General features: G+C 40.1%; 1 protein-coding gene across 22 annotated transcripts in view; it reads right to left on the bottom strand.

Annotated features, from left to right (window-relative positions):
• GTDC1 (glycosyltransferase like domain containing 1) overlaps nt 1-22,500 on the bottom strand; it is a 219,584-nt gene that overhangs the window by 78,176 nt on the left and 118,908 nt on the right. The window lies entirely within an intron of this gene.

The following is a 22,500-nucleotide window of genomic DNA, read 5'->3' on the forward strand; positions in this document are numbered from 1 at the left end:
AAGTAAAATGGCAATGCTGTTTCGTAAGCCAGTGAAGTCCTGGCATTTTTGCACATGCTGCAGAAAACCCTTGCAGTGACAGGACTCATCTGCACACTGCTATATTCAGGCCACTGAACTAATTTTTGTAATATATAAACTGTAACGTTTTATGCAGATCCAGTTTCATTATTTGATTTAAAGTAGGAATGGATGAATGACAGTCCTGGCTCAGGAAACACTCAACTGAAGCTCCTCTACTCGAACATGACTCTTCTGAGCAAACATAAAGAGGACTACATGCACTGCCACCACGGGATCCACACTCTAAATGTCTGCACCTCAAGCTAATTTACCCAAATATTATTTACTTACATGCCTTTCAGTGTGATTATGGTTCTTCCAGATAAGTAGAGACATTTAAATTTCGCATTTCCTTGTAATTTCCAAATGTTTACACACTATAGACTGTTTATTGAACTGTTTACTAAAGCAAACACTTGCTCTACTTTATCAACCTCCTCCACAGTTCTTCAGAGTTTTGCTCCATCCCAGGAAGAGCTCGTTTCTGGGCTGTGAACAAGCTGCTTCAACTGCTCTGTCAAAACAAATATCCTTAAATGCTGGAATCACCCACCCTACCCTGCACTGGAGCACCTTTACACACAAGCAGACCCTTTTCCTTTGAAATTACTACCAAAATACAAACACACACATACACTATACAAACTTTACCACAGTTGTACTTGACTAATTACTTCGAGGACTTTTATTTGAGACCCTTAAATCCCCTTTCCTAAATCAGAAAGCTGCGTAACTATTCCATGCAATGTGCACTCCTTGATTCAGGTTGCTGTCCTTTGGCATATTATTTCTGTGTTTATCTACACTAAGCTGCATTTTCAAGTCACTGACCAAATCACCTATGAGATCCACCTTTCTCTCACTGCTCACCATTACTCAGTGGAGCTGCTCTGTAGATACAATCAGAAAGCTCAGTCATATTCAGTCATTTCTCCCAAATCCACTACATATGTTACAATAAAGACAAGATCCCAAATGAGCCTGAGTTGAATTATTCCCATCTCAGCAAATTAGCCACCCTCAGTCAGACTCCCAAACTTTCATTACTTTTGAAAAAAAAATAAAATAAAAAAAAAAAAAAAAGTCTTTTGCACTCAAAACAGGCTATTGTTCCTCATAACATTTAAGGTAGCATTTTATTAAATGTCTTTCATAAATTGAAACCTGTACGAAACCTATAACCCTTTTGGAAAAGATAACGAGCACAAAGAGATAAATTCAATGTGGCTGCCTGTATTCCCCTGTATCTGGCTACTCAGTATGTGGATGCTCTTAAAAGCAAAGTCAGCAATGGAGATGTCACCTCCACTTGGGAACCGAAGCTCATGGCATGGATCCCTCTAACCACCACCAAGCACAGACCAGGCTCGTGTTCTGAGCTAAGTTTTGTAGGGCTGATACAAGTTAGGTGACGGCAGATGAAGCAGAAATAGGTTTAGGAATTTGCCCTAAACCACCAAGCTAAGTGCAGAGTACCGGTTTACCAAACCAAATTTAACTAACAGATTTTGAAAAATCATTGCTGTAAGAGGAATTACTCAAAGCATTAAAGGTCAGATTGCCTAGGTATGCTGTATCTCTGCCTGTGTTTAACCTCCCAGCCAATCATCCCCTCCGTGCACCATTCCTGTATCTGAACAGGTTTTTTCCTTAGTTTTCAGTCCTCATAAATCTGATCTGTCATGGCAGAGTTTCTAATAATATTAGATAAAACTTCACCGATTTCTCTCTGGAATACACTATTTAATATCCTTTATTTAAGACATGTGTGTGCAATCAATTCTGTTGTATTTACTTGTATTACACACACAGTATTTATCATCTTGACAATTTTTAAAAGTTTTAGAACACCATTTCACTTAACAGTTTAAAAAAAATAAGATTTATTTGATGGTTAACTTTGGAACGAGTTATCTGCATTAACTTCCATTGTTTTGGCATAAAGTAGTTCTGTATATTTTACTAACAACAGTGGAGACATGATAAAGGATGTAGGCAGAGAGCCATAAACTGCTCTTGCTGCAAGCCACAGTGTTCGTGTACAAGCATTAATTTTTTGGACTTTGATTGGAAGACGTCTCTGCGTTCAGCCACTTGGATTTTACTAAATACAACAATGTATAAAATGTTGTACCTGAATATAACAATTTTAACTGCAGAAAGACCACTGTAAATCATACGTAGTATAAACTTGTCCACATGATTGGAATAATATAATGGATACCGTAGTCCCTAACCACTAGCTAATGTTCTTTATGACACTTAAATAAATGACCTGAAAATAAAATAGTAACAACATGAAGTCTCCTAAACCTGTTCATGTGCCTTTCCCAAAAGCATGCTAGAGAAAGACAATGTATAGTTAACACATTTTTTGTGTTTACATTTTCTCCAGAGCATTTTTGCTCCAGCTATTCTCCTTTTCCTCTTCCAAATTTACATTAATTCTTCTTTTCTGTTACCTTCCAGCCAGAATAATCTCTCCATCCAGTACCTGCCCGGATCTCATCAAGAGCGTGCATGATTTCTGCATCACCACACAGCTGGGAATCTCAAAGTCTTCTATAATTTGGGGAAAAAAAAAGGTGCTCCAGTGGGTTTTTTTTTGGAGCCAGTATCTGCTCCCACAGAGATGATCGCAGTTTCTGAAATCTCTGTCCAAATTTCAGAAAATGCAGAGAGGCAGAGCTGGTGTGGGAGGCTGCTGGGTGTGGAGCAGATGTAGGCTTCAGAAGAAAGTTAGCGAGGTACAGCAGCAGAGAGGTAGCATTTAGCTATCAGGAAAGATGCACCATTTTGCTCAACCCTAGTTACAACACATCCTAATCATGGAAGAAAAATGCCATACGGTTCTGTTTTCAATATGGGAGATGAATTTTACTTTCATTGTTAACCTTAGGTTGTGAAATCTCTTACATATGGAACTTTCCAAAAAAATGCACCAAAGCATACAAATATTAACACTTTGAACAGACTCTGCAAGGTACTTTCCTTTACATTTAAGCAATGTGGAAAATGTTTTACTTTTATGAATTATTCATACATTGAAACCCCAACAGTTCAGAACAAACAGTGGAAGACTTAAATTTCTAATTTTAGTATTGTGACTTTTATTTATTCAGATTCCTCAGAATTTCTGATACATTCAACAGACAATTTTAAAACTTCACGAAGACTGTAAAAAGAGCAAGCCTTGAAAACTTTCACTTTTTGCATACTGGATATAGAAGTTTAGCTTAAAAGATGGCTCACAAATGAACTTGCTGAAGTTCATAGATAATAAAAATTCCATACGCTAAAAGTCAGAGCTTCAATCTAAATATTTGCCATTTTGAACAGCAGATTTTTTTCAACTCTCCAATCCATAGGCACTAATTTTCTTTTCGTTTATCCCATGAAACCTTACTCTGAGGAAACCTGTCCTTTTCCTCAGAGCAGACATGCATTCTCCTTAGCTCTTTTTTAGCACGTTGACATGTCACATTGCGTGTGTTTATTCGCAGCACTTTATCTGCCCTAATGAAAAATTACTTATAAGAATTGGTTTATTTTTATGGCACTGAGCTCCATTTTATTAAAAACAACAACAACAAGAATGGAAAGGCAATGAAGTCACCGAGAGATGAACAGAAACCACATTAGAAGCCTAACTGGAGTGCTGGTTTAGGTTGAATGGACAAGTTTAGGGTGTTGAATGCTGGTTTCAATATTTACTCTCAATAAGCAGGAACTGTTTGTAAGAATGGATATAAGCTAAAAAAAGGATTTTAGTTCTCCAAAATTAGCAATTCTGTAACTTCATTCACATACGTAAGCGAAGTTAAAGATAGTTCTGGAAGTGCTGTGGAGGTTTTTCTTTTAATTATATGGTGATTAAATGGTTTTAAAATAATAGAAGTAGACAAGTGGAGACAAGCACTTCTGCAATTCTTGTGGTCTTCCAGAACATAAGAAAAACTGCTCTCCAAAAGCCAAATGAAAGAGGGTTGCCTGCAATCCCAAATAGCCCCAATCAGATATGTTACAAACCTTCCCCAGGCCTTGGAGCTGCAAATCCATTTCAGAGCTGCCGTGCTTTCTTTGTCACTGCTGCACAGTCACAGCATAACTTACAATTTAACAAACTCACTGTCTGAGAATTTCCTTTGTCTTTCTTTAAACATGATAACAAATGTCTCTCTGGTAACCGTAATATTTTTAGTTGAATTTATGTGGCCTCAAACACCAGAGAGGTTCATGCAGAGCTTATAGGAGGCTGCTACCTGGAATCCATTTGGCTTGTAATTCTTGCGATGGACACTCACATTTTGTCAATCGCCAGTAAATCACTCAGTAAAACTCATTCATTGAGATCTACCTACTTCGGAGAAGACTGCAACAATTTTTAGGAATTGGCCTTGAAGATCCTTCTCGGTCCCTTCCGAGTCAAGATATTCAATGCTTTTATGAAATGACAAAACTGGGACATCAGTCTTTAGGGACTTTTCTTTTTTTTTTTTTTTTTTTCCTCTCTCTCTTCTCTAGGTACTGTCACATTTTGCTCTGCAGTAAGGAAGAGTTGTTGAGTGTGGGGTCAGGTGTCCCAGAGCTGTGTTACAGTTTAAAGCTAAAAGCTTGAAAGGAGATTCCCAATTTTTAGGGAATTTTATATTAAGGTTTGCTGAAGTTGCCACATACTTTCTGGGATCTAATTTCACTTTCTGATCTTCAGCAATGCTTGTAATTCTTCATTCAGAAGAGGAAGGAGATTACTTGTCAGCAGTAATCTCTAACACAGATAATGCCATATAAATATTAGGGACTTATAAGCATGGACAAGGATTAGGAGTAAAGAGAGAGAACAGAAAGAAAACGGAACAGAGCCAAGATTAAGCACTGGGAAGGGCAAGGCAAAAGAAAATACAAGGTCTGTGGCTGAGCTTGTCTTCCTGCAGCTGAACATGTATTTTCCTGGGTGGAATAAGTAGGGTTTATGTGGAGTGCCAGCAGCACCTCCCTGTTTGTGAGGTTCAAGGTACAGAAGTATGGAAATATCTGCGATGTGATCATTTCCCCGTCGTTATCTTCTCTCAACTGCCTTCTCCACGACACAAGAAATACCGAACAGACCCAGGGAACCACTTCCAGCCTCCTCCTCACAGCCCGTCCAGTTCCAGCAGGTTGCTCAGGGCTGCACCCAGTCAAGGTTTTGACTGTCATCAAGGCCAAAGATGAAGATTTCACGTTCAGACATTAACAACATGGGAGAGAGCTAAAGCTGCCAGCAGCAGCAGATCTTCTTTGAAGCCTATCACAGAATCACAGAATCACAGAATTTTCTAGGTTGGAAGAGACCTCAAGGTCATCGAGTCCAACCTCCAACCTAACGCTAACAGCCCTCCACTAAACCATATCCCTAAGCTCTACATCTAAACGTCTTTTGAAGACTTCCAAGGATGGTGACTCCACCACTTCCCTGGGCAGCCTGTTCCAGTGCCTCACAACCCTTTCAGTGAAGAAGTTCTTCCTAACATCTAGCCTAAAACTCCCCTGGCTCAACTTAAACCCATTCCCCCTCGTCCTGTCACCAGGCACGTGGGAGAACAGGCCAACCCCCACCTCGCTACAGCCTCCCTTGAGGTACCTAAAAAGAGCGATAAGGTCGCCCCTGAGCCTCCTCTTCTCCAGGCTAAACAAGCCCAGCTCCCTCAGCCGCTCCTCGTAGGACTTGTTCTCCAGGCCCCTCACCAGCTTCGTCGCCCTTCTCTGCACCCGCTCAAGCACCTCGATGTCCTTCTTGTAGCGAGGGGCCCAAAACTGAACACAGTACTCAAGGTGCGGCCTCACCAGAGCTGAGTACAGGGGGACGATCACCTCCCTAGCCCTGCTGGTCACGCTGTTCCTAATACAAGCCAGGATGCCGTTGGCCTTCTTGGCCACCTGAGCACACTGCTGGCTCATATTCAGCCGACTATCCACCATCACTCCCAGGTCCTTCTCTGCCTGGCAGCTTTCCAACTATGCTTCCAAATGGTTTCTGAGCAAAATAGCTCACTACCTAGTACTCGTGTTTGACACTGCTGGGAATTTCCCCTTTTGCTTAGTATCTAAATTCAACATTCAACCATGTCTTAATTGCTTTAGGTCAGCAAAACCAAATCAGATGTTGATCACTCTGCACTTTGATGTTGGAAGAGGGACTCTGGACCCACTGAAGTCACAGGCAAAACTCTCTTTGAGTTCAAGGCAGACAAATTTGGCCCTAAACTTCTGAATTCCCATCTTCAGTTCCCCGAAATCCTTTAAAACTAAACATGAGAACCTGTGCAGACCTGTGATTGCTAAGCACACCATTCTTGAAAAATGAAGTGGTGATAATTTAAAAACTCCTTAGGAAGATGGCAATGGACTACGATACACATTTTATAACACAGATAAAAATAATATGCATTTTTTGCACAAGATACAAAAATGTTACTTGTTTTGTTTGTTTGTTTGTTTTTAAGTAATTTCCTTTATAAGCAAGCATTATGACCGTGTAGATCTGTTACATCACCACTGCAAGGTGACAGATATACTTTTGGAGCCCTGAGCCACCTCAGTAACAAAACTTTTGAAGTGACAGAAATTTAGCACTTCTGGACTTAAGTTCTGCTTCTGTAAAAGTTCAAAAGAAGGAATTACACTATGGAAAAAAAAGTTAAGCTTCTGAGAATTGCAAGGTTTTTAAGGTTCTTTAGGATCCTAAAGGATTGGTCATGTTTATTACTGCTTGCTTAAATAGGAAAAAGAAAACAGCTCAGCTCCTGAGCGCTTATTTAGAAAAATGCAAATTTCACATATAGCTCCAAACAATACACTATGTCTTCCTGCTAAACAGAACTCAAAATGGGTGTCTGAAAACTGATATCACACCTTAAATCATCTAGTCCTTTCTTTTTCTTTTTTTTTTTTTTTTTTTTTTTTAATTTAAAATAATACCAGGATCCCGTAGCATATAATTTCCTGTTTTGTGGCAATCCTTCTAATCAGGACATATAGAATGGATGTCCCCTTTAACCAGGCTGTTTTGCAACATACGCAATGCAGAAGGGAGTGCTATCATAACACTTCAATAGTTAAGTGACTTTATGAGAAAAATACTTCCAAATGTTTCCTAAAACCTTCCAAACCGCACCAAAGAACATTATCGTAATATTATGTTTCCCTATGGCCTCCAATATTTAAGCTTGCTATTCTCGAAATGATACTTGGATGAAAAATATGAGTTTATGTAATGTATAAATTGTTCCTAAAAGAAAAGTTGCCTTTAAAATTACTCTGTATAGATGTCAGATATTTTGCATTTTCAATAGCCATTCCGTATTAATTGAACAAATGGTATTCCGGCGCTTTGGGCTGCACAAGGATAGTCTGTATCTTAAAACTGAGCAGTCACTTTGTGATCTTATTCATAGCAAATACTGAAAACAATAACTGTCCTAACTGATTACATATCAAGTTACGCTTAATAGATATCCATATTTCTTGCACAGTATACATAATCCATATAAACTGTATACCATATATCAATAACATATTCCAGTGAATCCAGCATCAAAGAGTTCGTTTATAGTAGGTTTTCATTTGACTCAGGGTTGTAATGTTCTGTGCAAGCATAAGCTAACCATTTCAGTGATTTTGCCAGCAAGCTGCTTTTTGGCAGATTATTGGCAGTACATATTGGCAACAAACTAGTGCAACTAAGCCCTTCTTATAACTTACAGGTAAATAATGATTTTAATAAATTTATGTAAAATGTTCCACTTGCTCACATCTGGTTTTGATAGTTCACTCAACTGTGCAAATGCAAACTTCTGTGCGTTTCTCAGGAAAACACATATTTCACCTTAATTATTTAACATTTTCTCGGATACCCTAAGAAATAAATAGGCAATGAAACCTACTTTCACTGGAAGGCTTAACTGAAGTAAACTTTATCTTAGAAGCTAACAAAATTAATTAAAAATAATTTTATGCACGCAAAAACCTAAAACATTTTGTTATGAATACATTCACTCACATCATAAGAAAAACACAGGGCTATTGTACAGCTATCTCAGCCATGGGGCATTAAAATCATAAGGTCCAGTCACTTGCCTGCGGTCCATGCGGTAAAACAAAGCCTCCATTTGAAAATGTGTTACCGTATTAAGTATATTTGCACTTTTTTTGCACTAGAACTAAAGCTTAAATGCATATGCATTTGTGTCTCAGCTAGGCAGTGTAGTTTGCAGGAAGCCCTGTGTTTTAATCCCTATTTTTTATATTATCCCTATAGTGTCTCATTGTTCAAATACCAAAAGCCTCTCTCCATCTCTAGACCAAGAACGGCAGCAGCTTGCTGCTTTACAAAGGTTCTCCGTCTTGTGAAAATAAAGTTTTTGTCAGAAAGCTCTACAGATGTTGTTACTACCAGTAGCAGTGTCATTAAAGGAAGAAATACAAGCCTTGGACTCTTTCTCTGGTGTAAGTCAGGATGCTGCTGATGTCGAGTTAAGACAGGTGAGGTTCTGCCCTTGCCAACCCAGGGAGCAGAAAGCCCTGCTATCATCAGGGCCTCCGCAAGGAGTCTGTTCTGCCAAATTCCTGGAAAATGCATATGGCCCATCACTGAGCTACCTGTGGCATTGAAGGCTGCAAAACAAGGGGAACATGCAGCTTTGGGTAGAAAAAGGAGAAAATTCTATCAGCACAAATGGCACTGTTACATTTATAGGGTGTGAGCTGGCAGTGATGGGCACAGTGACATTACCTGAGTGAGGACAACGGGAACGACAGTGCCTATCCTGTAAGAAGGCAACAGCTTGTGAACAACAGCTTGAGCTAACACTGCCCTGCAGCAGGATGTGGCCATCCTGGAGGTTACTGCATTAAATATGAACAAACAAACCAACCAAAAGCAACAACAAACAAAACGATGGAGATGTAAAGAGCTCAACCCCAACTGTTCAACCCAGTGCTTGGCTTCCACATCTCTGAAAATTGTTCGCATGGAGACAGGTGAAAGGATCATGGAGAGGAGTTCTCTCACAATGCCAGTTTGAGGTTTCTACTGCAATAAGTCTATAGTGACAGAAAGGCCAGCAAACGAGAGTGTAAAGGCAAATTGCAAAATCAAAAGAGCATTTAATTAAGCCAAAGAGAATTTTCTTCAGTTCTCTGCTCCTCCAATGTCCAAGCCATCACCTCGGATGCTGGTTCCTCTACTCCATGCTTTGCCTGCTGATAACCAACGCCACCCATGCTCCACACGCCCTTCCACCCCGAGTGCCTGGCAGCCCCACATCCAGTCCGTGGGACATGTCACCGTAATTAAGGGGAGCAACGTACTTCGGAAGGCTTTACATAGCAAACGTACACATCTGTTCTGCTTGTGGATATGTTTCAAAGTTTTATTTAGTAATTATTTTAAATAGGGCCTGATGATTAAGCATTAGATTTTATTTGCGCCCGATGCAGCTTAGAATTTGCTCGCAGTTTTTTAACATTTATTCATTTATGGGAGTCAGCAGTTTAGGATTTTGTAAGGCTTGGCAACATGGTTAAAGCCCAGTGAATTCTTGCTGAGATCTATTGGACGAGCTGGTAAAACTCTCTGTTGCTATAGTGGACTTGCTTTTAATTTGATCTGTTTCAAGGATTCGGTATCCTTCCAGCACATTATAAACCTAAGGGCATATATTTGTATTGTTTAAAGGCAGGAAATTCTGTGAACTGAAATGAGAACATATCCCTTTTGCCTTTATGGACTTTTGTTATTTTCTCTTCCTTTTGGGGCTTTGGAAACAAAACCAGTGAAAGCTGAAATTTTGAACAATAGCAAATTACTTTCAAGAAAAAAAAAAAAAAGTAAAATACTAAGTATACTTTTATAGCTTTACTCATACACTTTGTATATATGTAAATCGGATGTAGTCAGGCATCAGAAAATACTATTTGGAGCAGGCCCTTAGACTGCAATAGGCTCATACTGTTTTTGTCATAAAATACCATGGACTTTGCTGTTTTACTTTATTATTATTCCTTTACTACCTTGTATTAACTTGTACCCCACTGACTTCATGACAGAGCAGATTTGTTTCATGGGAACCACAGAAGTAGGGCAATCACATTTTTACTGTGAGCAGAAAAAAAACTAATAATCTCTGTAACTCTTCCACTTTGTGTCCTTGTCCAAAGAGTCCCGTGCCCTCCTGCAGCTGATGCAGGAGGTAGGTCTGGAAGCACAGCACACCAGGACTATTTACACCGTGCGGACATCTGAAACCAGAACTGCTGAGATGAACGGAGAGTCATGTTCCACTGAAATTACGAGTTGGACAGAGGCGGCCTCTCAGACAATTACAGCAGCAAACTTTGTCCCAGTGGTTCTGTACTAATTAGCAGCGGGACTGGAGGCAGAGCAGCTGCATTAGCACGGATACCTGATCTCTGCAGGATGTATTATTCCCAGTGGGGCACTGCACGAAAACGTCCGCACTGCTTTTAGTACTCCGACTAGCTTGGTTAGAGTAGAGTAAGCATCCTTATTACACACAATAAATTGTACTGTACTGTATTTTAAGAACACAGATGAATTTTCTAGCACTGAACAAGCTACCACACATCAGCTGAGCCAGGGTTACAGCTCTCAGGAATATTCCTACCTGGTGGCAGCCTTTGGAGACCCAGCCAAAGCTGCAGCAAGCTTCCTGCAGGAAGGCTCACGTGCGACATCCTCAACTGCAGCAATTTCAGCAAGAGCCTGAACACTTACCCAGCACTTACCCAGCGGTGTTCCTTGCATACAGCGTGCAACGAGCTGACTGTTTCTATCTAATAAGCTTAATAGCTAAATATAAATTACAGTGGGATATAAGGCTTGAGAGAGACATTCGACACCCAAGATATTGCTTGGCCGCTGGATCTCTCCTAGCTAGTGTTTCTTCAGACTCGCTAATCCCTCTTCCTGGACAGCAGCAATTATGACATTGGTGAACTGCAGGACTTCGGTTTATTTGCTTTCATTTGGCACAGAGCTTCGTGCCCATCTCATCTACGCTTGGAGGTTACAACAACTGAAGCCGGGATCACCATGAGACACCATCAATCACCACAATAAACACAACTCAGCTGTTTCTTTGCACTCAAAGCCTATGGCAGAGAAAAATCTTAATAAGAGATTTAAAAGAACATGAAGAAGCAGCTTCACTTGAAACAAGTGCTTGCAATAATGACTCCTAAAGAAATGCTACTAACAACCCCGGGGAATAAATAGCTGAAAGGTATTCATGTTCATCTGTGGATTATATGCCCTGTAGATCTCTACATAATAGCAAAGGGGATCTCTACCTACCTGTTGTAACACTTCTACAGTCCTTTGCAGAAATGGCCAGTGATCCCCACCCCAGACACCCAGGGTACAGCCTTCCTGCTGGAAAACGGGGTTCTGAAGCCTAGCACCCGTCATAAACTCACTTATCCCAACTATTATTTATTCTTAGGGTCACTTAACCATACTGTGTCTCAGTGCAGACTAATTTAACATTTTTGCCTAAGTGGTCAAAGAACCAGAAATATTAGATTTTGAACTGCAGCAGCATACAAATGTTTACATCCCATATCTAGCATACACACGCATGGCTCACGGTAAGCTACTCCGTACAGGTTCTTGGATCTTCTGCAAATGCAATTAAAGATTCTCAGGACAAAAATTACAGCTAAACTCATGAACTACACAAAACATGTCTGACACTCCATTTAGTAAAAGTCATGCTAAATTAGAAGGCCCAGCTAAAAAAGCAGATGCTCCGCTCGCTAAGTTGTAGTTGCAGACAGAATTTTTTCTGCTAACATCAAAAGAACAAGGTGTTCATATAAATGGCATTTTATTTTGATCCTATTATTCTATATGAGCTAGAGGAGAGATCAAAGGAAAAAGTACCCAGGTTTCACTATTAACACTTAACATAGCTCCAGTCAGAAAATCCTTTCCAGATTGCTAGCGCAATTTAAAGCACAGCACATTTTTGTTGTTCTGTTGGGTAATATACCTGAAGGCACTGTTTTGATTCCCTGACCACCTTTTTCATTGTGGAAAATTGTTTCTGATATATGTATTTTCAATTATTTTCCTTTTTTTTTTTTTTTTTTATGATAGCAATCCCCAGGCTCCCCAGGCCTGGGGACTACAAGGTTTTGGGTCCTACCCTCTGTCACAGGGAGGCAGGCTGCCCCAAAGTACCGACACCGCATTAGCGAGGGCGTACGATGGCCAGGAAATTCAATCCCGTCAACGTCAAATGCTGAAGTCTGGTGCAGCCCCTGCCAATGGCAGTTCCACTGGAAGCAGAGCATACCAGCTTCAACTGAGTATGTAAACAAACCTAATGGCCCTTTAAAAAATGTAAAAGTTCCTCCTGATAGCTGGCAAGAATAAATGTGCTTTAATATTTTGTATTGCTTGTGATGACATTATCCAGGAGTAGTGCTATTCGTTAATAGTTGTTTCCTCTATTAGAGCCCAATGACGCTGCATAAAGGACAAATAATTATATTTTGTGTTTCTTACGAAGCCAGAGTACACTACCAAATTTTAACATTCATGCTTTCTTTGAATGTAAGTTTCTCATTGATGATTCAGTAACTTATGGTTAAAGTTTAGGAATATCACTTCCAGTGAATTCTCTTGGCCTACAGTGACTGTCGAAATTTGCTAATAAGCAGGTACAGCTTTTTGGACTACCTTTGGAAAAATCAGCAATCTAGCATTCATAAAAAAAAAAAAAAGGAGGGCATATGTCCTTCTTCCCTGCCTCTCCTCCCCCTTCCTAGTCACTATTAAAACATTCATGTTACAAAGTCGTTCCAAAGTTTATTGTAAATGCCAAAAAGTGGGCACCGATCCCACACGAGCTGGCTCGGTTATGGCCCACCATCTTGAACATATTCATTTTATCCAACTCAGTGCCAGGAGCTCTCTCTCTTTTTTTTTTTTTTTTTTTTTTTTTTTTGACTCTTTTCCCTAATAACAGTAGATTGCGCATACACGAGGAGATAGCAAGCCGTGATTCTGGGAACTCGCACAGCGAACGCTAAACACATGCAGGTGAGTGGTGGCCTAGACTGAACATTACAATTACGGGTTAAACAAGACAAAATGTTTCATGCACAGTCAGAATATGTTCATATTACACATAGCAGCCAGCTGGCTATAAATCCAAGAAGTAAGCTGGAAATCTTTAGAGTTTAAATGGATGAATACAGATATAAGTGGAAGAACAGCGGTTTGTCGCCATATGAATGGCTTTTGACTGCAAAGAGTGGATCGCTTTTACAATGGTTTTCCAAAAGAGTAACCGTGTTGAGAAGAAATTAAGAGTAAGTGTGATGACTGGAATGTTCCACACATTTATGTTTTCTGTTCTGTTCTGAGACACTGAAGCCCTAGTCTGTGGCTCTGAACAATTATACTACGGTTTTAAACACAGGTGCTCTTAGTGAACTTTATACAATAAAGTTATTTAATAATACCTCTGAAGCTGATGAGCCATAAACAGGATTACTCCATTAATTTATTTCAGATTAAAATTAGCAAGAGCTGAGCTGAAAGAAGCTATGAACCATTTTTCTTGCCCTATTCCCACCTCTAAGTGATGTATGCTGCAGTCTTCTCTTCTCTAGATCTATGGATCACTGAACCCACGGCCAGCACTCCAATCTGTGCACAAACCCACCAGACCACCTCAATGATGCTAAAACAGCACCTTCCTACCAACCCCAAAGGATGCAAGAAGCATTTCTGAGGTGTTTGTTCTTCTACAGACACAAAATATATCCTTTGACTTTTTCACAAATGGGAGAACCTGAATGACTTTCTCGCACTTTTCAGGCTTTTACCAAGATAAATGTTTGTTGTTTCTCCATCCAAAGTAGATGTAACTCCTTCTTGAACCCAACAGCAGAGTTCATTTATGTTATATATATATATATATATATGTAACATAAAGACATTAAAAATATATTTCTTGGTGTTTAAACGTAGCTATAAGCTCATGGTTTTGGTGTACTCACAGTTGATAGAACCAGATGGAAACTGTAGGAAGACTGATAACAAGTTTGCTCCCCAAAACTTTTCTCCTGTGTCTCTGAACTGACTGAATGGGAACCGAGAGGGAAAGAACAAAGATTTGCTGTTCTTTACAGTCACGCAACGAAAGTGTAGGTTAAATACAGGAAGTATTTGCAGATTTCAGATATTTTGGAGACCTTTGTTGCTTTTTCCTTGCATTGAGATCTAATCTCAGCCCCAGCAAAGAGCTGGGCTTTCATGTTCTGCAGTCCTCCACTAATTGAAAACCCAACCCACTTTGACACATGCCAAAGCAGACTCAAGATGCAGATTTTAACTTTGTTTTTTTGTAGGCATCCATGCTAATGTATTAAGAAAAAAACGTTTCACCAAGAAAAGAGGCTTAAAATGATACTGTTGAATAAATTAATTTAAATATATTCCAGTTTGTGTGTTCACAACAAAACATGCCTGCAGACCAGAAAGATACAGCTATAACTAAGAAGTTTGGACAGACAACATTTCTGTCCCCTTGTGTTCGACATCAAATATGTCGCAATCATGATCTTTAAGCCCCACGTATAAAATACAGAGAGACCTTCTTTTTTAAAAAGAATCTGATACCAAGTATACTTCCAACTCACTGAAGTTATCATCAATAACCACTGGAATATTTTTAGAAGGTCTTTCAGACAGAAGGGTCATGTTCTGCCTACAATTTTGAACAAGTAAGAAAATGTGTTTGCTTGTTGAGCTTCAATCAAACTTCAATTTTGGATTATTTGTCTGAAGTCAGAATTCTTAAAATAAGCACATTTTTTATAGAACCAATTTCATGGAAAAAAACACCATCCCCAGTTGGAGGATAATCAGCTATACAACTGGCTTTGATTTGGAGGTAAGGTACACGGTCATATACAAAAGGACTATATGACTAATCTAAGAGGTGCTACACCAGCACCCATATTAATAAACATAAACACCACTAATATTTTATTTGTGTTATGCTGCTGTACTACCCGTGGTTCCCAGAAACTTTATTTTATTTTAACTTCTATCAACATTTCACCTTTGTACATCCTGGTGGCTCTACTACCCAGGTATCTTCCCCTTCCTCTCCAAATCACACGTTTCCTTGCTTAAGGAAGCCACTGCATCCTGGATATATTAGATATTCATATTTTACTGTGCTTCTCCTATGCATATAGAAGGCATATTGCATCAGTCGTGTAAAGTGCTGAGTGCTTTCTTAACACACTGGCTAAAAAGGGTTTGAGCACGCTCAGCATGTTGCAGAAGGGTTTATAGCATGATGGGCAACCCAAATTCCAAATTTGCCAATATCAGCAATATTTGGCAATGCAAAAATTCCTGAATATGAACAGGAAAATACTTGGCTGCCAGATATTCAGAAGTATTACATGCAAAAACTGCATTAGGGAAATTTCCAGCTCTTACAAGAGCATTCAGGTAATTTTTGATGGATCATCTGTACTTTTAGGTGCTTTCTGGAAGCACTTTTCTGCTGTCCGTTTATTGTTCTTTGTGAAGAAAATAGGAGAAGAAACTCCTACGTGGTGAGCGAGCACCAACAAGTGCTCTGCTCCCCCCACTGCCAGACAGGGAGCGACATAAATGGTTCCCTGGCTGATGTCACTCTGATATCACTTACCTGCAATGGATCAGGTCCCTGTGCACCAGCACCACACAGACCATTAACATGACCCACTTTACCAGGACTGTGTGGTTGGCATCACTGCACAGGATCACACAAGGCAGTAGGAACCACCATGGCTGGGCTCTGCAGAAAGTGACAGTCCCCACATTTCAACTCCTTTTTTTTTTCAGCTCATCAGCACCATTCTTCATGCAAACTTTTGTTTGTTTTTTTTTCCCTATATGCCTCTCCTTAAAATATTCCTTCACTTAACTTGTTCAGCGCCCAGCAATGGCTGATTAAAAAGATAAATCCAGCAATGTTAGACATCAAAGGTAAAATTGGTAATTATTTTGCACTGAAAGTCTGAAAACAACTTCAATCAGCACATACAGAAAGGTCTGCCTTTGTCTAGAAACGTATTTCCTTAACAATTTTTGATCAATTTCCTTCAGTGAGAATGACCAACTTACAATTTTCGGTGTCTACAAGGACCTTATTTCATGAATTTGTATAAATGGCAGAAAAGTATATATAAGTGTTTAAAAAGCAGCCAGGAGTACATGCAACAGCCTTTGTGGAAATAGCGCAGTTAGATTTAAAATAGCAAACACTCAAATTACTTCTGACATTTGGTCTGAGTTGCTTCAGAATTTGCACCTATGACCAATAAAAGAAAAAAAAAAAATGCTGGTTCTGAAGGAGACTGATTATTTCCTTTGCAATATGTTACCACAGAGCAGTTATTCTCTTTTTCTACCAGATCTGACAGCCATTCAAATGCACTGGTTTTGCTGCACACTAAACCAGAAATATGATCTCTGCTTGGAAACTCCTCTAAAAAACATTTTCTTCTGTCAATTCTCAGTAACTGCATACAATAACAAGCGTGACTATTGAACTTTTAAAGTATCAATGTTCAGTCATCTTCCTGAGTTTACATATTGCAGCTGTAGGGTTCAAATCAGGAATCAGATTCTGAAAGACTCTGATCTCTCCCCATAGTTCAGATGCTTATCATAACCTTTTGTGATATTTAATTGGCACTGCTTTCTCCTCCTTCATTTCCAAATGGATGATTCACAGGCTCGGTCTTCCAGGAACCAACCACTTCAGCTATTCTCTGCACTTCCTTCAACTCTTCCTTAACCACAGCCAGCCCTCTGCTTGACCCCACCTTTAATACATGTAGGACTGGAGAGCCTCAACTAACACACACATTATGCCTTCTGAGAAAAGAATGACTAAGTGACACCCAAACCCCAGAATTACGACAGCAAGCTTTCCAAACCTTCCTGCAGCCACTGCCTCGCTAGGCGGTTACAGCGAAGAAGAGTCCCTGCTGAAGATGGAACTGCCAAATTTCTTCACTTTGTTTCAATAATCACTTAAATCGCTTTCTAGCACTCTACCCTGAGTTAGGCACAGCATATTAATCACAGATTAATGCAAAACTCGACAGGTATAGACTAGATCAGCAATCCAGCAGTTCACTCAAAGAGAGAAACAGCTCACCAGCCGGACGTCCTTCTCCACCTACCACACTCTGACTTCTTCCCCCACCTCTTCTGTGATGCCTGCACATCTCGTGTCACCTCCCAGCTTCAACATACACACACATGAAGTCTCGGTGGTGCTGAGGTCAGCTCGTACCACTTGCACTAAGGTCATATGCATGCTTTCAACTACCTTCTTGAAAAAGCAACTTCTGGAATCAATGGACCCACATTTCTATGAATTACTTTGAATATAATGCTGAGATAAATATAAATCAATGTATAAAAATACATTATATATAAATACATCAATACATATATAATTACATACAGGCCACCCAGAGAAGTGGTGGAGTCCCCATCCCTGGAGGTTATTTAAGAGACGTGAGGATGTTTTAAGAGACGTGAGGATGTGGCACTGAGGGACATGGTTTGGTGACGGGACTCAGTAAGTCAGGTTGGTGGTTGGACTTGAAGCTCTTTGAAGGTCTTTTCCAACCTAAATAATTCTATGATCAGGAAATACTTTTTTACGATGCAGGTAACTGAGCACTGGTTCGGCTGAAATACTGCAGAGTCTCCATCCCTGGAGATATTCAAGAGCTGTCTGGGCACAGCCCTGGATAACCGGCTCATGGAGACCCTGCCTGAGCAGAGATGTTGGACAAGATGACTTCCAGAGGTCTCTTCCAGCCTCACTGGGAGGAGACACTGTCAAAAGCCAGGCTAAAGTCAAACTAAGCGACACCCACTGCTCTCCCCTCATTCACAAATCAGCCAGGTTGGTCAGACGTGATTACCCTTGCAAATTTGCTCCCCTTCAGGTGCCCCAAGGAATATGTAACAACAGGGCTCACACCGTGATGTTCCAGGGACCAAAGGGAGGCTGACCAACACGTTGCTCTCAAGGTTGAACTGGTTATCAGCCAGTTCTCTCAGGACTTTTAGAAGCATCTCTTTAGGTGCCATGGCTCTGCATGGGTCAAGTTCTCTCAAATAATCCCTTACCTGACCTTTATCGATTGCTGTAGTTTTCTTCCTTGAACATTTTCACTAAGCACAACAGCTTGGAAGACCTTGCTGGTGATAACTACGACAAAAAGTCATTGACTACCTCAGTCTTACCTGCTTCAACTGCCACTAAACCGTCCACCCCAGCTAGCAGGGGGTCCGTGGGCCCACATTTTCAGATAGCAGTAGAAATTATTTTTGCTGTCTTTATTTCCCAGAAAGACTGCCTTGACATGTTCAATTTTTCCCTGATCATGCAACCAGATGAAAAGCAGTATTTAATTTTGTTACACACACATCAGATGGTCAAATGAAATGAGCATTAACAAGCAAGGTTTGTGGGGAAAAACAATATAGATTTTGTTTTAGAAGCAGAAAGAGGAGGCTGAAGAAAATGCCCACCTCTCAGAAGGCACTGAGCATCTGGACAGTGATAATTCTACCATCACTCCAGAAGAAATATAGAAAAGAGCTTCACATGATCTCAGATGCTGACTGAGGGTCACATCAGGACACAGAAGGAAGCAACAGATGACTGAGATGGCTATTTCAAAAAGGTCTGCAGTTCTCCAATGCTAAATTTATACTCAGATGCTTAGAGTGAAATGTGTAACGACTTCCTCAGTTAAAATCATCAGGGAAAAAAAAAGCAATGAACAAATGGAAATCTGGAGTCTGAGAGTCAACATGAATACAGAATTTTCTGAATCAGCACACAAATGAACAAGGCTGAAGTACAACACAGGGAAAAAGCAGATGATACTGAAAACAGAGAAGAACACCTGTAAATTTCCACATTCTTAATGCAGCACCTGCCCTCAAACCACCTGTGACATAGGAGCCTGCCAGAATATACACAGGTAAGGGATTCCTAGACAATACAAGCTTCAAATAATGCCTTCCATCAAACAATTACCTCAATCACCCTACCCCCTGAGGTGACACGCTTGTCATACACATCATTCATTGCTTCCAGATAAGACCACTGCATTACAAATCATTTTGGTGTAAAAACATCCCCTGCTGAAACCTGCAGTGCAAGCAGTGTGCAAGCAGCCGGCCCTCCTAGCATTAAATGCCGTGGTCACACCGCTCCCGTGCTCCTGCTCATCCCATCAACACAATGCTGTCTGCAGCTTCTGGTACCTTACTCTCGGTGGACTGGTCTCATCTACGGGAAATTACTATCCTCAGCATAGCTTTCCTTCAGAAGAAGTAGAACTGTTTATTTCAGAAGCTCAGACTTTATCTGTGCACATCTACACATACACACATGGAGACTTCCTGAGCAGGAAATTCCTACAGTAACGACAACTTCCAACCTTAACATTTTCAGATCCTAATGCAAAACTATTTAAACTATTTACCGTTTTCTTATGAAACACTTTTTTAAAATATAAGTTACCTTTTTTCCTACATGCTAAAGTCATTAGAAAAAAACAAACACAGCAAAAAAATAAAAAACAAAAAAACAACACAGCTACTTCAGTGGCCTTGAACAGATTTTCATGGAGATGTGGTGAAATGCCACGATGATAAAATTAAATCAGCAACAAGAAAAAGACCCAGTCTCTTTTCTGAAGTTGTTCAAGAGCAGAAAACAACACGGCTGTGATTCCTAAGCTTTTAGCTCCCCTCTGTCACAAATGGCAGAAGTAACTCCTGGGTGTGCATCACTTTGAAGTGGCACCATTAAGCACCTCTGGCCTCCTGGCTATGCCAGACGCATGCATCCCCCTAGTTGCAGCTCTGTAATTTCCACTGAATGCTGCTTGCAGCAGCCCCTTGACTCCACCGTGCAAAGCAGTTGGTTATTTTGCCCTGTTGCCAAGAACTGTGGTACCTGATCTGCTCTGTGGCTTCTTCCTTTCACTGTAGCACAACCAACAGCAACAATAAAAAAATATTTTGTTTTACAGAGCAACTCACCAAAAAAATCCCGTCTTCTCTAAAAATGTGTCTCCTAGGTGTAGTGTTTACAAGGAGTAACAGAATATGCTATTTTTAAAATCTGGGGAATGCAGCCCTTCCTCACTCAAAATAGTTCCCAAATTATTTGCCATTAGTTATCCATTACAATTCAGAACTTGTGTCTTAACTTGGAAATTCAGACTTTAGTACATTTACTCTGAGTTTTATAGTACACTAAACTGTTTAATTGCTTTTTACAGGAAGTGATACAGAATTATTTGTAGATTCAGTAATGGAACCAGTGAGCCAACGATCTTCCATTTCTGAAGTTCCCCGGCTCCCGTGAAATAATAAAAATACATCAAGACAGCAGCGGAAAAGCAAGTGGACAGTTCTCTGCAGCGCCTCCATAATAAACAATATAACCGCGATACTTCACCAGAATGTTCAAAAAGTAAATTGAATGGCAGCGTGATTGCAGTGGTTCCAGTTATGTTAATTAGGCTGAATTCATGGTTCATTGATGCTGCAATTATGCTGCAAAGAAATGCTGCAAGCATGCTATCTCATCCTCCTGCAGCCTGCTGAGTGTGCTGCCATTATTCTTCTTGTGGCAAAAAAGACTATCTATGGAGATACGGAGTAGGAGTCACATTTATACTCACACCACACCGTTTACGAAGGCTCACTTAGACAACTGCATTCAGATACTTTCTTCTCTCCCAGATTTAATAGGAAAAATAGCTCTCCAAATCCACCAGCCATTTTTTAAGCTGGCTTTACTCTGCCAATTTGCATACTAAGCATAGAAATTATAAGCCTTATTAGCCCCATTTCAAACACGGAGGGAGGAAAAGTGGTGAAGAGAGTTGCCCAAAGTTACATACCTCATCAGGGGGAAGAGAACCTCAACATCTCCTCCCTTCTTTTACTGACATGTCCTCATTGACCACTGTGGGCTGGATGTAATAATGGAAAACTGCTATGAAAGTTGGTTTAAACAAGGGAGACGTTTATTTCCAGTGTTTCCCTTTACTCGGGGCTCCAGCCAAAGCTGGTGGGAAGGATGTCTTCAGTAACAACTATGTGAGGTTCTGCCAGGGTGTCAGAAATTTGATTTCTCAAATCTTCAGAAAATTCAAATTACATCCAACTAAATCAAGCAAATGATGACTTTACGATATGAGGAAGCAATCAAACCAACAATATTTTGTCAGACCTCCAGCATTATTCTCGATATGTCTCTTTAGTCTCCAACAACTTTTTGGTAATAGAAGTTTTTGTTGCCTGTTCCCTGGCAGTAATAGGTGATGAAGGCATTCACAATATCAAAGGGATGAATAAATAAGTCACATCAGGTCTAAGGAAGAATCCTTAAAATTGTATCCACCAGTCCCCTATATTTACATACACATCCCAGAACGGCCTCAGTGAGGCATTCTGTGAAATAAAGGAGGACAAATGGGCATTATATTCTCAAATTACTGAAAGAAGATACAAAATGAGCTAAATATGTTGGCCTGCAATGGAAGGGAAATACTTTAACATGGCACCAACTCATTCTCTAAATGGCTAAGGTGTGCTTGCCATACAACACAAGTTTTCAAAGCTTTTCAGTTTTTTACTGGGTTGAAGAAGAAGGTACAGAGGAAGATAAGTTTTCAAGCAAGAAGTTGGTCTGTTTTTTTAAGAATTGTTTGACATCAAAAAGCAGCTTCTTCATAAAATGCATTTCCTAATGTTTTTATTTTCAGAGAAACGTGACATGGAATCAGGAATCCAAACAGGAGCTGGCCCACTGCATAACCTCTGAAGACCTAAGAGGCCTTCGAGCCTAAGTTCCAGGTTCCCCACTGACTTAGAAGTGTCATTAAAATCCAATGGTGCTTAAACGCCTAAAGTTTTAAAAATATAGGCAATTCTTTTTTAAAAAAAATTGATACCAGCCACTTCAAAGCTGTCTCTCCGAACTCCAGGATGATTGAGTTTCCGTAACACAATTATGGCTGTAATGGAGCTGGATTGAAAGCTAGGTTCAGCTTTCAAACAATTCCCCTCCCCAAAATAGTTGCAGATGATGCGTGTTTAGCTTTCTGATCCTCAGGTGACACAAGTATGAACAATATTAGCAAGATGTGCTTTAGGAAGGGAAGGCAATACTCTAACTAGAAACAAGGATCTTTTCCACAGACGAATGGACATCTATAACAATTTAATCTAACAAGACATCAAGCTTACATGCCCATTTAAAAAACGATAATGGCACTTGTCTGCCAGGTTTGTTCCTCGAT

Source organism: Aythya ferina (assembly GCF_964211825.1).
Source record: "Aythya ferina genome assembly, chromosome: 6".
NCBI classification, from domain to species: Eukaryota; Metazoa; Chordata; class Aves; order Anseriformes; family Anatidae; genus Aythya; species Aythya ferina.